The sequence below is a fragment of the Rutidosis leptorrhynchoides genome, chromosome 5 (genome assembly GCF_046630445.1).
Source record: "Rutidosis leptorrhynchoides isolate AG116_Rl617_1_P2 chromosome 5, CSIRO_AGI_Rlap_v1, whole genome shotgun sequence".
Lineage (NCBI taxonomy): Eukaryota > Viridiplantae > Streptophyta > Magnoliopsida > Asterales > Asteraceae > Rutidosis > Rutidosis leptorrhynchoides.
The window spans coordinates 230,198,402-230,216,749 of NC_092337.1; positions in this window are offsets into that span (position 1 = coordinate 230,198,402).

The following is an 18,348-nucleotide window of genomic DNA, read 5'->3' on the forward strand; positions in this document are numbered from 1 at the left end:
TTGTAAAGAGAATTGTCATATGAATCATCAAAAAACAGTAACCAGTATTTTGAAATCTCGCAGCATGTCTACGCCAACAGTTATATGTGTACGTAAAACGTCTATCTCCTAGACTTACATACTTTGAATGTGAAGTTCTGGAAAATATTTTGAACTGCAAACTAGTTCTTGAAATGCTGACGAAGCATCAAAAACTGTAAACGATCTTAACAGTAAAAAGTTTGATGACAAAGAATAGTAAGGTAGAAAAGCTGAGAAAAAGAGAAGGTTTGGAACTGGAAAACGGATTGAACAGACTATGAAGGAGGCTGTGGATAAATCACAAAGACTAAATCTGCCTTCAAAGAATCCAAATGATTCAGTGCCTGCTAAAGTCATTAACGAATACCTTACTCTTTATTCTAAACCTTTACAGACAAATCTTCATCATTATCCATCAATATTAGAAATTCTAAGATATTATCATATCTTTCATTATAAATATCCGCGATATTTCTGAAGATATTTTCACAACTAATCTTATCTGAAGTCATTTATCTCTTTGCGCTATCAGTGTTACATCATATAAGAAACTATTAGTTTCTATATTCTATAAACTTTCGAGTTTAAATTATGAATGTTTTGAAGTAGTGTTGGGAACTGAAGCATGAGTTAGTATAATATAATGACACTTGATCAACGTGATTATATTACAGTAAGTCATGCTGAGTTTCTAATGGGACATGACGATTCACAGACCATGCCGTCATCATGTTCCATGTTACACGACTCTTGTATTCTATTTAATCTCTAAAAATATCAAGAATATATTTTCTTGATGATTCGGTCTTTTCAGGGTATTCTGGTAAATTAACAAATCAAGATCGTGCCATTACCATTTCTTTCTTAGAACATTAACTATGTCCATTCTGAAATTCATATCTGCGAATACTGGACCATTACAAACGTTGCTTAATCGCAAGAAGAAGAAACGAAAGGACAAAACTCCAAAATAGAAATTGGAGTATAAATCGCAGCAAATAGAAGGGAGCATTAACTGTGGATGTCAATGATTATAGAAGACAAAAGCAGGGGCTTTGAAATATAAGGGAAGATATAAAACCCAACAACCACCCAAAAATTATAAACCGTATATATCGATGCATATAGCAATATAAAGACACGGAAGAACTAAAAACACTATAAAACTGAGAGTATAGAAGAAGTAAATAGATTCTTCCGGAGGCAGATGAAAAAGAAGAACGACAGATATGAAAGTGAGGAGTATATCGAGAATCAGTACTGGATGAAGCATATTGATAAATACTTTAAAATATGAGTTGAGGGAGAAAGAATAGAAGGTGTGAGTTGTAAGGAAACGAAGGAGGTGGATTTATAGTGAAATACCCGACAGAGAAATCAAGATGGATTATCGTATTAATTCGAAGAGAATCATAATCTCCTTAATCACCGAAGCATCAAATCCAACATAGATTACAAAGATTTTCTTTAAATTCGGAGATCAATTGTGATGACGTCAAAAGATATGACGAATCACTATAATCTTATTTCCTTCATTTACGATAACTTCCCTCATACGCTTTGAGTAATAGAATTATTTTATCCATACTTCTTAGACATGATAAAACTTCATAATCGTCATAATAACATTCTCATTATTAGCCATAACGACCTCTATCAAATTTCGGGGACGAAATTTCTTTAACGGGTAGGTACTGTGACGACCCGGAAATTTCCGACTAAATTTAAACTTTATCTTTATATTATTCTGACACGATAAGCAATGTTTGTTAAGTTAAATCTCAAGAATTTTAAACTATGTTTATACATTCATTTAAACCTCGACCAAATTCCAATGATTCACGAACCATTAAATGAACATATATGAATATGTATGTATATGTGTATATGTTATAAATTGAAAATGTCAACAAAGTATTTAAAAGTATAATGCTTTATATGAACGTATTTGTTTCAATATGATTATCGATGAAATTAAAAAAATATATATTAAATGATTGAATTATCAGAAACATTGAATTATGATTACAAGTCTCTGTTGAGAGGTCCACTATGATTTGAGAAATCTATTCCTCTTAACGATATTCGGAATAATTTGTAAAGCTATTTATAACTAAAAATAAAAAGTGTCATTTACGAAAGTTAGACAAAAGCTAGTGGAGAATTGGTTTCCATAATATTCTATTAATCTATTTTCAAACGTACAAAAATGTTTTCAGTTTAAAAAGAACTTTATTATTAAAACGTATATAACTTTTATAAATATCTAGAATCACTTTTGACAACTCATTACTTAACCAGTATAATAAATATAATGATATTTATATTTTATTTCATTAAATATATATAACAATTTAAATTAATATTATATATTTATACACGTATTATACATACATAGTTTTTATACTTTTACTATACTTTAACTTTACCTTTACTTTACTTTTACTTTACTTTAACTTTAATAATTCGCTTTAATAATTCATACTTTAATAATTCACTTTAATAATTCATACTTTAATAATTTACTTTAATAATTCATACTTTAATAATTCACTTTAATAATTCATACTTTAATAATTCACTTTAGTAATTCATACTTTAATAATTCACTTTAATAATTCATATTTAATAATTCAATTTAATAATTCATACTTTAATAATTCACTTTAATAATTCAAAAATCTATTATAAATAGAATTCAATAGGTTTCATTATTTCATAGAAACTTGAAAATATATTTCTCTAAACTCTCTCAATCGATTTACATATATATATATATATATTTGCTCTGTATTATTTCAAGATATTATTAGTATACATAAAATATTACGACGGAGTGATGTCCGAGTGATTTCAAAATAGTTTTTTGAATGAGTCGAAGCTAAGGAAATTATGGGTTATAGCTATGGAGGTGATGGGTATGGTTCATGGGTATGCTGGTGAGGTCAATCTAGTGTTTATCATCTCCGTTGTGTCTACGTACTTTCCTGCAATATTAATCTCAATATTGATACGTGAGCACTCATAACTTAACTTTTATATATCAATAGTGTATCCCTGACTAGTGCTCGAGTATATAGAATTATGCATGCTTGTACATTTGATATTGTCCTTAGATAGGTTTGTTGAATCCTGAATTAGATACATATGCTACTAAGATAGGGTATATGATATGCATGTCATTGGAAAGCTAGCGAAAAATTAAAAACTTTTTATTTAGATATCGAATGGTTTCGATGAACGGATTTGAAGTTATAGTCAACTGAATTTTAGTATTATTGTTAAAATGATTATTATTACTATCGTCGTTATTATTTTAATAGAAATATCATTGTTATTATAAAATATCATTATTACTATTATGTTAGTATTATCATTTTATCATAATAACATTTTTAGTAAATATAAATATTGTTATTTTTTATAGAATAATAATAATTATTATTACAAAATAATACAACTTTTACTTATTATTATTATGATCAATATTATTTTATCAAATAAATAGGGGATACAAATATATTTTTCACCACGCGTAATATAATTACATTAATAATACTTACCACTATTGTTTTAAGATATTAAGTGAACTTTATAAATTTTATTACTTAAGATATATAAAAGTATATTTTATCATATATAAACGTTAATATAAATTTTTATTAATAAATGACTTTTATTATTATAAAATCTAATAAATATATTTAAATATATAAAACGACTATAGTTAAGTTATATAATAAACACGTATAAATTTTAGAAGTCATTTTGGGTCAAGTTGACTTTTGTTGACTTTTGCATATTAGTCTCGAGCATTAGGATTGTGGTACACTATGACTTAACCAAAATTTGTTAGACAAATATTGACCAACATATAAATATATATAATTAATATAGGTTCGTGAATCCGAGGCCAACCTTGCACTTGTTAAATGACGTTATATGTATTTTTACTACGAAATACAGTATGGTGAGTTTCATTTGCTCCCTTTTATATATATTTTTGGGACTGAGAATACATGCGCTGTTTTTTATAAATGTTTTCCGAAATAGGCACAAGTACTAAAACTAATTCTACGTGGGTTTAAACCAGAAATATACCCTTAGCTTGGTAACATTAAACTACTTGTCTATGTACGGTAGGCGCGAATCCTAAAGATAGATCTATTGGGCCTGACAAACCCCATCCTGACTATGGGATGCTTTAGTACTTTGAGGTTATTTTAAATACACCTGATCTGGTGTATTTCAGAGGGTAAAACATGAACGTTAAGGCTTGTTACCGAGTGCTTACAATTTATAGAATACTCTTATACACTTGCGAGTGTACATATATTTATAAACGGAAATCTTGTGGTTTATTAATATATTGAAATGATTGTTATGATAAACCTATGAACTCACCAACCTTTTGGTTGACACTTTAAAGCATGTTTATTCTCAGGTATTAAAGAAATCTTCCGCTGTGCATTAGCTCATTTTAAGGATATTACTTGGAGTCATTCATGGTGTATTTTGAAAGACGTTGCATTCGAGTCATTGAGTTCATCAAGATTATTATTATGTCAATTATAGTTGGATGTATTATGAAATGGTGTGCATGCCGTCAACTTTCGTTGTAAAGAAAGTTTGTCTTTTAAAAACGAATGCAATGTTTGTAAAATGTATCATATAGAGGTCAAAATACCTCGCGATGTAATCAACTATTGTGAATCGTTTATAATGTATATGAACGAGTCCTTTCATAGATGATATCCTCATCTACTTTAAGAGCGAAGAAGAGCATGAGCAACACCTCTGACTAGTACTTGAACTTTTGAGGCAAGAGCAACTTTACGCCAAATTCTCCAAGTGTGAATTTTGGTTGAAAGAAGTTCAATTTCTGGGTCATGTTGTGAGCGACCAGGGTATCAAAGTTGACCCCGCCAAGATTGAAGCTATCAGCAAGTGGGAGACCCCCACTACTCCAACTCATATTCGCCAATTCATAGGTCTCGCCGGTTACTACCGAAGGTTTATTGAAGGATTCTCTCTGATTGCGCGTCCTTTGACTACACTAACTCACAAGGGGAAGAAGTTCATTTGGGAACCCGCACACGAATCAGCATTCCAAACTTTGAAGAAGAAGTTGACCACCGCACCTATCTTATCGCTTCCCGAAGGCAGTGACGACTTTGTTGTTTATTGCGATGCCTCGAAAAGTGGTTTTGGTTGTGTACTGATGCAACGATCAAAGGTTATTTCCTATGCTTCTCGTCAACTGAAGATTCACGAACGCAACTACACTACTCACGATCTCGAACTTGGAGCCGTTGTCTTTGCGCTCAAATTGTGGAGACACTATTTGTATGGAACTAAGAGCACTATTTTCACCGACCACAAGAGCCTCCAGCACATCTTTGATCAGAAGCAACTGAATATGAGACAGCGTTGATGGATTGAGACGCTGAACGACTACGACTGTGAACTTCGCTATCATCCTGGCAAGGCCAATGTTGTAGCTGACGCTTTAAGTCGAAAGGAGAGGACGGCACCTCTTCATGTTAGGGCTCTAAACATCACCATTCATTCGAACCTCAATAGCCAGATCAGAGTAGCCCAAGATGAGGCTCTCAAGGAGGAGAATATATCTCATGAACATTTGAACATACTCATCTCTCGATTCGAGGTTAGGGAGACTGGACTCCGATATTATGCCGGAAGAATTTGGGTACCTCTTTATGGAGATCTACGGAACCTTATACTTGATGAAGCACACAAATCGAGATATTCGATTCACCCTAGAGCAGGCAAAATGTACCACGACCTTAAAGAACAGTATTGGTGGCTGAATCTTAAGAAGGACGTTGCGACTTATGTTGGTAAGTGTTTGACTTGCTCGAAGGTTAAAGCCAAGCATCAGAGACCTTCTGGGTTACTTCAACAACTGGAAATCCCACAATGGAAGTGGGAAAGGATCACAATGGATTTCATTACTAAGCTGCCGAAGACGGTGGGCAGATACGATACCATCTGGGTCATCGTTGACCCCCTTACCAAATCTGCACACTTTTTGGCCATGAAGGAAACAGATACGATGGAGAGACTTGCCCAATTATACATCAAGGAGGTTGTATCTCGTCATGGTGTACCTTTATCGATCATCTCAGATCGCGATCCCCGTTTTACTTCTAGATTTTGGCGTTCTTTGCAAGAAGCCATGGGAACTCGTCTTGACATGAGTACTGCTTATCACCCTCAGACTGACGGGCAAAGTGAACGAACGATTCAGACCTTGGAGGACATGTTGCCTGCATGTGTCATTGATTTTGGAAAATTTGCCGTTAGCCGAATTCTCGTAAAACAACAGTTATCACTCAAGCATTAATGCCGCACCTTTTGAAGCATTGTATGGCCGTAAGTGCCGATCTCCTATTTGTTGGGCCGAAGTAGATGAAAAGAAAATCACCGAACCCGAGGTAGTCCATGAAACAACGAAGAAGATTGCTCAGATTTAAGCTAGACTTAAGACTGCCCATGATCGTCAAAAGAGTTATGCCGATCTTAAACGTAAAGACTTTAAATTCAATGTTGGTGATCGTGTAATGTTGAAGGTTGCACCTTGGAACGGTGTGATTCATTTTGGAAAGTGTGGAAAGTTGAACCCGCGATACATTGGTCCTTTTGAAATCTTGGAGCGTGTTGGACCCGTTGCTTACCGTTTGGATGTTCCAGCACAACTGAGCTCAGTTCATCCTACCTTCCACGTGTCAAACTTGAAGAAGTGTCTTGCTACACCCGAAATCATCATACCACTTGAAGAACTTACAATTGATGACAAACTCCACTTTGTGGAAGAACCTGTTGAAATTATGGATCATGAGATCAAAACTTTGAAACGCAATAAGATTTCGATCGTTCGAGTACGATGGAATGCCAAACGAGGACCTGAGTTTACTTCGGAGTGAGAGGATCAAATGATGTAGAAGTATCCTCACCTTTTCACGACTCCTCCTGAAATGTCCCGTTCTTATTGATTAAAAACATTCCATCTTAATTGATTTCGTTGCGAGGTTTTGACCTGTATATGAGACGTTTTTTTCAAAGACTGCATTCATTTTTAAAACAAACCATAACCTTTATTTCATAAATAAAGGTTTAAAAAGCTTTACGTAGATTATCAAATAATGATAATCTAAAATATCACGACCATTACATAATGGTTTACAATACAAATATGTTACATCGAAATCAGTTTCTTGAATGCAGTTTTTACACAATATCATACAAACATGGACTCCAAATCTTGTCCTTATTTTAGTATGCAACAGCGGAAGCTCTTAGTATTCACCTGAGAATAAACATGCTTTAAATGTCAACAAAAATGTTGGTGAGTTATAGGTTTAACCTATATATATCAAATCGTAACAATAGACCACAAGATTTCATATTTCAATACACATCCCATACATAGAGATAAAAATCATTCATATGGTGAACACCTGGTAACCGACATTAACAAGATGCATATATAAGAATATCCCCATCATTCCGGGACACCCTTCGGATATGATATAAATTTCGAAGTACTAAAGCATCCGGTACTTTGGATGGGGTTTGTTATGAAATGTCCCGTTCTTATTGATTAAAAACGTTCCATATTAATTGATTTCATTGCGAGGTTTTGACCTCTATATGAGACGTTTTTTAAAGACTGCATTCATTTTAAAACAAACCATAACCTTTATTTCATTAATAAAGGTTTAAAAAAACTTTACGTAGATTATCAAATAATGATAATCTAAAATATCCTGTTTACACACGACCATTACATAATGGTTTACAATACAAATATGTTACAACAAAATAAGTTTCTTGAATATAGTTTTTACACAATATCATACAAGCATGGACTCCAAATCTCGTCCTTATTTAAGTATGCGACAGCGGAAGCTCTTAATAATCACCTGAGAATAAACATGCTTAAAACGTCAACAAAAATGTTGGTGAGTTATAGGTTTAACCTATATATATCAAATCGTAACAATAGACCACAAGATTTCATATTTCAATACACATCCCATACATAGAGATAAAAATCATTCATATGGTGAACACCTGGTAACCGACATTAACAAGATGCATATATAAGAATATCCCCATCACTCCGGGACACCCTTCGGATATGATATAAATTTCGAAGTACTAAAGCATCCGGTACTTTGGATGGGGTTTGTTAGGCCCAATAGATCTATCTTTAGGATTCGCGTCAATTAGGGTGTCTGTTCCCTAATTCTTAGATTACCAGGCTTAATAAAAAGGGGCATATTCGATTTCGATAATTCAACCATAGAATGTAGTTTCACGTACTTGTGTCTATTTTGTAAATCATTTATAAAACCTGCATGTATTCTCATCCCAAAAATATTAGATTTTAAAAGTGGGACTATAACTCACTGTCACAGATTTTTACTTCGTCGGGAAGTAAGACTTGGCCACTGGTTGATTCACGAATCTATAACAATATATACATATATATCAAAGTATGTTCAAAATATATTTACAACACTTTTAATATATTTTGATGTTTTAAGTTTATTAAGTCAGCTGTCCTCGTTAGTAACCTACAACTAGTTGTCCACAGTTAGATATACAGAAATAAATCGATAAATATTATCTTGAATCAATCCACGACCCAGTGTATACGTATCTCAGTATTGATAACAACTCAAACTATACATATTTTGGAATCAACCTCAACCCTGTATAGCTAACTCCAACATTCACATATAGAGTGTCTATGGTTGTTCCGAAATATATATAGATGTGTCGACATGATAGGTCGAAACATTGTATACGTGTCTATGGTATCTCAAGATTACATAATATACAATACAAGTTGATTAAGTTATGGTTGGAATATATTTGTTACCAATTTTCACGTAGCTAAAATGAGAAAAATTATCCAATCTTGTTTTACCCATAACTTCTTCATTTTAAATCCGTTTTGAGTGAATCAAATTGCTATGGTTTCATATTGAACTCTATTTTATGAATCTAAACAGAAAAAGTATAGGTTTATAGTCGAAAAAATAAGTTACAAGTCGTTTTTGTTAAGGTAGTCATTTCAGTCGAAAGAACGACGTCTAGATGACCATTTTAGAAAACATACTTCCAATTTGAGTTTAACCATAATTTTTGGATATAGTTTCATGTTCATAATAAAAATCATTTTTTCAGAATAACAACTTTTAAATCAAAGTTTATCATAGTTTTTAATTAACTAACCCAAAACAGCCCGCGGTGTTACTACGACGGCGTAAATCCGGTTTTACGGTGTTTTTCGTGCTTCCAGGTTTTAAATCATTAAGTTAGCATATCATATAGATATAGAACATGTGTTTAGTTGATTTTAAAAGTCAAGTTAGAAGGATTAACTTTTGTTTGCGAACAAGTTTAGAATTAACTAAACTATGTTCTAGTGATTACAAGTTTAAACCTTCGAATAAGATAGCTTTATATGTATGAATCGAATGATGTTATGAACATCATTACTACCTTAAGTTCCTTGGATAAACATACTGGAAAAGATAAAAATGGATCTAGCTTCAACGGATCCTTGGATGGCTCGAAGTTCTTGAAGCAGAATCATGACACGAAAACAAGTTCAAGTAAGATCATCACTTGAAATAAGATTGTTATAGTTATAGAAATTGAACCAAAGTTTGAATATGATTATTACCTTGTATTAGAATGATAACCTACTGTAAGAAACAAAGATTTCTTGAGGTTGGATGATCACCTTACAAGATTGGAAGTGAGCTAGCAAACTTGAAAGTATTCTTGATTTTATGTAACTAGAACTTGTAGAATATATGAAGAACACTTAGAACTTGAAGATAGAACTTGAGAGAGATCAATTAGGTGAAGAAAATTGAAGAACGAAAGTGTTTGTAGGTGTTTTTGGTCGTTGGTGTATGGATTAGATATAAAGGATATGTAATTTTGTTTTCATGTAAATAAGTCATGAATGATTACTCATATTTTTGTAATTTTATGAGATATTTCATGCTAGTTGCCAAATGATGGTTCCCACATGTGTTAGGTGACTCACATGGGCTGCTAAGAGCTGATCATTGGAGTGTATATACCAATAGTACATACATCTAAAAGCTGTGTATTGTACGAGTACGAATACGGGTGCATACGAGTAGAATTGTTGATGAAACTGAACGAGGATGTAATTGTAAGCATTTTTGTTAAGTAGAAGTATTTTGATAAGTGTCTTGAAGTCTTTCAAAAGTGTATGAATACATATTAAAACACTACATGTATATACATTTTAACTGAGTCGTTAAGTCATCGTTAGTCGTTACATGTAAATGTTGTTTTGAAACCTTTAGGTTAACGATCTTGTTAAATGTTGTTAACCCAATGTTTATAATATCAAAATAGATTTTAAATTATTATATTATCATGATATTATGATGTACGAATATCTCTTAATATGATATATATACATTAAATGTCGTTACAACGATAATCGTTACATATATGTCTCGTTTCAAAATCATTAAGTTAGTAGTCTTGTTTTTACATATGTAGTTCATTGTTAATATACTTAATGATATGTTTACTTATCATAATATCATGTTAACTATATATATCACCATATATATGTCATCATATAGTTTTTACAAGTTTTAACGTTCGTGAATCACCGGTCAACTTGGGTGGTCAATTGTCTATATGAAACCTATTTCAATTAATCAAGTCTTAATAATTTTGATTGCTTAACATGTTGGAAACATTTAATCATGTAAATATCAATCTCAATTAATATATATAAACATGGAAAAGTTCGGGTCACTACAGTACCTACCCGTTAAATAAATTTCGTCCCGAAATTTTAAGCTGTTGAAGGTGTTGACGAATCTTCAGGAAATAGATGCGGGTATTTCTTCTTCATCTGATCTTCACGCTCCCAGGTGAACTCGGGTCCTCTACGAGCATTCCATCGAACCTTAACAATTGGTATCTTGTTTTGCTTAAGTCTTTTAACCTCACGATCCATTATTTCGACGGGTTCTTCGATGAATTGAAGTTTTTCGTTGATTTGGATTTCATCTAACGGAATAGTGAGATCTTCTTTAGCAAAACATTTCTTCAAATTCGAGACGTGGAAAGTGTTATGTACAGCCGCGAGTTGTTGAGGTAACTCAAGTCGGTAAGCTACTGGTCCGACACGATCAATAATCTTAAATGGTCCAATATACCTTGGATTTAATTTCCCTCGTTTACCAAATCGAACAACGCCTTTCCAAGGTGCAACTTTAAGCATGACCATCTCTCCAATTTCAAATTCTATATCTTTTCTTTTAATGTCAGCGTAGCTCTTTTGTCGACTTTGGGCGGTTTTCAACCGTTGTTGAATTTGGATGATCTTCTCGGTAGTTTCTTGTATAATCTCCGGACCCGTAATCTGTCTATCCCCCACTTCACTCCAACAAATCGGAGACCTACACTTTCTACCATAAAGTGCTTCAAACGGCGCCATCTCAATGCTTGAATGGTAGCTGTTGTTGTAGGAAAATTCTGCTAACGGTAGATGTCGATCCCAACTGTTTCCGAAATCAATAACACATGCTCGTAGCATGTCTTCAAGCGTTTGTATCGTTCTTTTGCTCTGCCCATCAGTTTGTGGATGATAGGCAGTACTCATGTCTAGACGAGTTCCTAATGCTTGCTGTAATGTCTGCCAGAATCTTGAAATAAATCTGCCATCCCTATCAGAGATAATAGAGATTGGTATTCCATATCTGGAGACGACTTCCTTTAAATACAGTCATGCTAACTTCTCCATCTTGTCATCTTCTCTTATTGGTAGGAAGTGTGCGGATTTGGTGAGACGATCAACTATTACCCAAATAGTATCAAAACCACTTGCAGTCCTTGGCAATTTAGTGATGAAATCCATGGTAATGTTTTCCCATTTCCATTCCGGGATTTCGGGTTGTTGAAGTAGACCTGATGGTTTCTGATGCTCAGTTTTGACCTTAGAACACGTCAAACATTCTCCTACGTATTTAGCAACATCGGCTTTCATACCCGGCCACCAAAAATGTTTCTTGAGATCCTTGTACATCTTCCCCGTTCCAGGATGTATTGAGTATCTGGTTTTATGAGCTTCTCTATGTACCATTTCTCTCATATCTCCAAATTTTGGTACCCAAATCCTTTCAGCCCTATACCGGGTTCCGTCTTCCCGAATATTAAGATGTTTCTCCGATCCTTTGGGTATTTCATCCTTTAAATTTCCCTCTTTTAAAACTCCTTGTTGCGCCTCCTTTATTCGAGTAGTAAGGTTATTATGAATCATTATATTCATAGATTTTACTCGAATGGGTTCTCTGTCCTTCCTGCTCAAGGCATCGGCTACCACATTTGCCTTCCCCGGGTGGTAACGAATCTCAAAGTCATAATCATTCAATAATTCAATCCACCTACGCTGCCTCATATTCAGTTGTTTCTGATTAAATATGTGTTGAAGACTTTTGTGGTCGGTATATATAATACTTTTGACCCCATATAAGTAGTGCCTCCAAGTCTTTAATGCAAAAACAACCGCGCCTAATTCCAAATCATGCGTCGTATAATTTTGTTCGTGAATCTTCAATTGTCTAGACGCATAAGCAATCACCTTCGTTCGTTGCATTAATACACAACCGAGACCTTGCTTTGATGCATCACAATAAATCACAAAATCATCATTCCCTTCAGGCAATGACAATATAGGTGCCGTAGTTAGCTTTTTCTTCAATAACTGAAACGCTTTCTCTTGTTCATCATTCCATTCAAATTTCTTCCCTTTATGCGTTAATGCAGTCAAGGGTTTTGCTATTCTGGAAAAGTCTTGGATGAACCTTCTGTAGTAACCAGCTAGTCCTAAAAACTGGCGTATGTGTTTCGGAGTTTTCGGGGTTTCCCACTTTTCAACAGTTTCTATCTTTGCCGGATCTACCTTAATACCTTCTTTGTTCACTATGTGACCGAGGAATTGAACTTCTTCCAACCAAAATGCACACTTTGAAAACTTAGCGTACAATTCTTCCTTCCTCAATACTTCTAACACCTTTCTCAAATGTTCACCGTGTTCTTGGTCATTCTTTGAGTAAATAAGTATGTCAACAATGAAAACAATGACAAACTTGTCAAGGTATGGTCCACACACTCGGTTCATAAGGTCCATGAACACAGCTGGTGCATTAGTTAAACCAAACGGCATGACCATAAACTCGTAATGACCGTAACGTGTTCTGAAAGCAGTATTTGGAATATCATCTTCTTTCACCCGCATTTGATGATACCCGGAACGTAAGTCAATCTTTGAATAAACAGACGAGCCTTGTAGTTGATCAAATAAGTCGTCGATTCTCGGTAGTGGGTAGCGGTTCTTGATGGTAAGTTTGTTCAACTCTCGGTAGTCGATACACAACCTGAATGTACCATCTTTCTTCTTGACAAACAAAACAGGAGCTCCCCACGGTGATGTGCTTGGTCGAATGAAACCACGCTCTAAAAGTTCTTGTAATTGGCTTTGCAGTTCTTTCATCTCGCTGGGTGCGAGTCTGTAAGGAGCACGAGCTATTGGTGCAGCTCCTAGTACAAGATCTATTTGAAATTCAACAGATCGATGTGGGGGTAATCCCGGTAATTCTTTCGAAAATACATCGGGAAATTCTTTTGCAATGGGAACATCATTGATGCTCTTTTCTTCAGTTTGTACTTTCTCGACGTGTGCTAGAACAGCATAGCAACCTTTTCTTATTAGTTTTTGTGCCTTCAAATTACTAATAAGATGTAGCTTCGTGTTGCCCTTTTCTCCGTACAACATTAAGGGTTTTCCTTTTTCTCGTATAATGCGAATTGCATTTTTGTAACAAACGATCTCTGCTTTCACTTTTTTCAACCAGTCCATACCGATTATCACATCAAAACTCCCTAACTCTACTGGTATCAAATCAATCTTAAATGTTTCGCTAACCAGTTTAATTTCTCGATTCCGACATATATTATCTGCTGAAATTAATTTACCATTTGCTAATTCGAGTAAAAATTTACTATCCAAAGGCGTCAATGGGCAACTTAATTTAGCACAAAAATCTCTACTCATATAGCTTCTATCCGCACCCGAATCAAATAAAACGTAAGCAGATTTATTGTCAATAAGAAACGTACCCGTAATAAGCTCCGGGTCTTCCTGTGCCTCTGCCGCATTAATATTGAAAACTCTTCTGCGGCCTTGTCCATTCGTGTTCTACTGGTTCGGGCAATTTCTAATAATGTGGCCCGGTTTTCCACATTTATAACAAACTACATTGGCATAGCTTGCTCCGACACTACTTGCTCCGCCATTACTCGTTCCGACACCATTTGTTCCTTTCGTTCTATTAACCCCTGGTCCGTAGACCTCACACTTCGCCGCGCGATGACCATTTCTTTTACACTTGTTGCAAAATTTGGTGCAAAACCCCGAGTGATACTTTTCACACCTTTGGCATAGCTGCTTCTGATTGTTGTTGTTGTTGCGGTTATTATTGTTGTTGGGATGATTGTTGTAGTTGCTGTTGTTGGTGTTGTTGTTGTTGTTGTTGTTGTTGTTGTTGTTGTTGTTGTTGTTGTTGGGCCGTTTGTTGTAGTTGCGATTGATGTTGCGATTGTTGGGATAATTGTTGCGATTATTGTTGTAATTGCTGTTGTTGTTGTATTGGTGATTCTTATCACCGTTTTCCTCCCACTTTCTTTTGACTTGCTTCACATTGGCCTCTTCAGCAGTCTGTTCTTTAATTCTTTCTTCAATCTGGTTCACTAGTTTGTGAGCCATTCTACATGCCTGTTGTATGGAGGCGGGCTTGTGTGAACTTATATCTTCTTGGATTCTTTCCGGTAATCCTTTCACAAACGCGTCGATCTTCTCTTCCTCATCTTCGAATGCTCCCGGACACAATAGGCACAATTCTGTGAATCGTCTTTCGTACGTCGTAATATCAAATCCTTGGGTTCGTAACCCTCTAAGTTCTGTCTTGAGCTTATTGACCTCGGTTCTGGGACGGTACTTCTCGTTCATCAAGTGCTTGAATGCTGACCACGGTAGTGCGTACGCATCATCTTGTCCCACTTGCTCTAGATAGGTATTCCACCATGTTAACGCAGAACCTGTGAAGGTATGCGTAGCGTACTTCACTTTGTCCTCTTCAGTACACTTACTTATGGGAAACACCGATTCGACCTTCTCGGTCCACCGTTTCAATCCGATCGGTCCTTCGGTTCCATCAAATTCCAAAGGTTTGCAGGCAGTGAATTCTTTGTAGGTGCATCCTACACGATTTCCTGTACTGCCAGATCCAAGGTTATTGTTGGTATGTAGCGCAGCCTGTACTGCGGCTATGTTTGAAGCTAGAAAAGTACGGAATTCCTCTTCATTCATATTCACGGTGTGTCGAGTAGTCGGTGCCATTTCCTTCAAAATAGTCAAATGGAACAAGTTAATCATACAGAATATTAAGAGTAGTTAATAGTATTTCGTAGCATAATATGAACTCATTTATAAAAGCTTTTTCTTCATATTAGCATTTTATAAGTTTAAATTCGGGTAGTACCTACCCATTAAGTTCATACTTAGTAGCTAATATACAATTCAACTACTACAATTCTATATGAAAAACTGATTGTAATAATATTTCGCGTTCAAACTTTTATACAATATTTTACAAACTTACAATACCGCTTATTTTACATAAAGCATGAAATATAGCACACAATAACTTTGATACAAGATAGTTGTGAAGATAATTCTAGCTAGTACACAAGTCGTTCAGCAAAGGCAATAAAGAAACGTAGTTCATACGTCCAGAAACAAGTCATGCATTCTGGTTTTACTAGGACTACTTCCCATCCTTGGTCTTGTGGAACATAACCGTTATGGCCGTTGATAAGACAGCGTGTTGTAACGTCGTCAAAGGGACGAGGGTTACGTAATGTCCAACAGTCCCGTAACAATCTAAAAACCTCATTTCTTACCCCAATTACCGACTCCGTCACTTGTGGAAACGTTTTGTTTAATAGTTGTAGCCCGATGTTCTTGTTCTCACTTTGGTGAGAAGCGAACATTACTAATCCGTAAGCATAACATGCTTCTTTATGTTGCATGTTAGCCGCTTTTTCTAAATCACGAAGTCCAATATTCGGATATATTGAGTCAAAATAATTTCTTAACCGGTTGCGTAAAATAACATTTGGGTTCCCCGCAATATATGCGTCAAAGTAAACACATCGTAACTTATGGGTTTCCCAATGTGATATCCCCCATCTTTCAAACGAAAGTCTCTTATAAACCAAGACATTCTTGGAACGTTCTTCGAATGTCTTACAAACTGATCTCGCCTTAAATAGTTGTGCCGAGGAATTCTGGCCGACTCTAGACAAGATTTCATCAATCATGTCTCTGGGTAGGTCTCTTAAAATATTGGGTTGTCTATCCATTTTGTGTTTTTATACTATAAAATAGACAAGAGTTAGATTCATAAAAAAAATACTTATTAATACAAGCAATTTTTACATATATCATAAAGCATAAGCACACTATATTACATATATTACACCACACGAATACAACTATCTTATTCCGACTCGCTCGTTTCTTCTTGTTCGGTTTTGGTTCGTTTTGCCAAGTTTCTAGGGATATATTATGTTCCCCTAATACGAGCCGTCGTTGTCCACATTGGTTTAGAAAAACCTGGTGGTTTAGAGGTTCCCGGGTCATTGTTACAACTTAAGGACTTCGGGGGTTGACGATACATATAAAGTTCATCGGGGTTGGAATTAGATTTCTCTATTTTTATGCCCTTTCCCTTATTATTTTCTTTTGCCTTTTTAAATTCAGTTGGGGTAATTTCTATAACATCATCGGAATTCTCGTCGGAATCCGATTCATCGGAGAATTGGTAATCCTCCCAATATTTTGCTTCCTTGGCGGAAACACCATTGACCATAATTAACCTTGGTCGGTTGGTTGAGGATTCTCTTTTGCTTAACCGTTTTATTATTTCTCCCACCGGTTCTATTTCTTCTTCCGGTTCTGATTCTTCTTCCGGTTCCGACTCTTCTTCCGGTTCCGACTCTTCTTCCGGTTCCTCTTCGGGAACTTGTGAATCAGTCCACGAATCATTCCAATTTACATTTGACTCTTCATTATTATTAGGTGAGTCAATGTGACTTGTTCTAGAGGTAGACATCTATCACATAATATCAAACACGTTAAGAGATTAATATATCACATAATATTCATATGTTAAAAATATATAGTTTCCAACAAAAATGTTAAGCAATCATTTTTAAAGAAAACACGGTCGAAGTCCAGATTCACTAATGCATCCTAACAAACTCGATAAGACACACTAATGCAAATTTTCTGGTTCTCTAAGACCAACGCTCGGATACCAACTGAAATGTCCCGTTCTTATTGATTAAAAACGTTCCATATTAATTGATTTCATTGCGAGGTTTTGACCTCTATATGAGACGTTTTTTAAAGACTGCATTCATTTTAAAACAAACCATAACCTTTATTTCATCAATAAAGGTTTAAAAAAACTTTACGTAGATTATCAAATAATGATAATCTAAAATATCCTGTTTACACACGACCATTACATAATGGTTTACAATACAAATATGTTACAACAAAATAAGTTTCTTGAATGCAGTTTTTACACAATATCATACAAGCATGGACTCCAAATCTCGTCCTTATTTAAGTATGCGACAGCGGAAGCTCTTAATAATCACCTGAGAATAAACATGCTTAAAACGTCAACAAAAATGTTGGTGAGTTATAGGTTTAACCTATATATATCAAATCGTAACAATAGACCACAAGATTTCATATTTCAATACACATCCCATACATAGAGATAAAAATCATTCATATGGTGAACACCTGGTAACCGACATTAACAAGATGCATATATAAGAATATCCCCATCACTCCGGGACACCCTTCGGATATGATATAAATTTCGAAGTACTAAAGCATCCGGTACTTTGGATGGGGTTTGTTAGGCCCAATAGATCTATCTTTAGGATTCGCGTCAATTAGGGTGTCTGTTCCCTAATTCTTAGATTACCAGACTTAATAAAAAGGGGCATATTCGATTTCGATAATTCAACCATAGAATGTAGTTTCACGTACTTGTGTCTATTTTGTAAATCATTTATAAAACCTGCATGTATTCTCATCCCAAAAATATTAGATTTTAAAAGTGGGACTATAACTCACTTTCACAGATT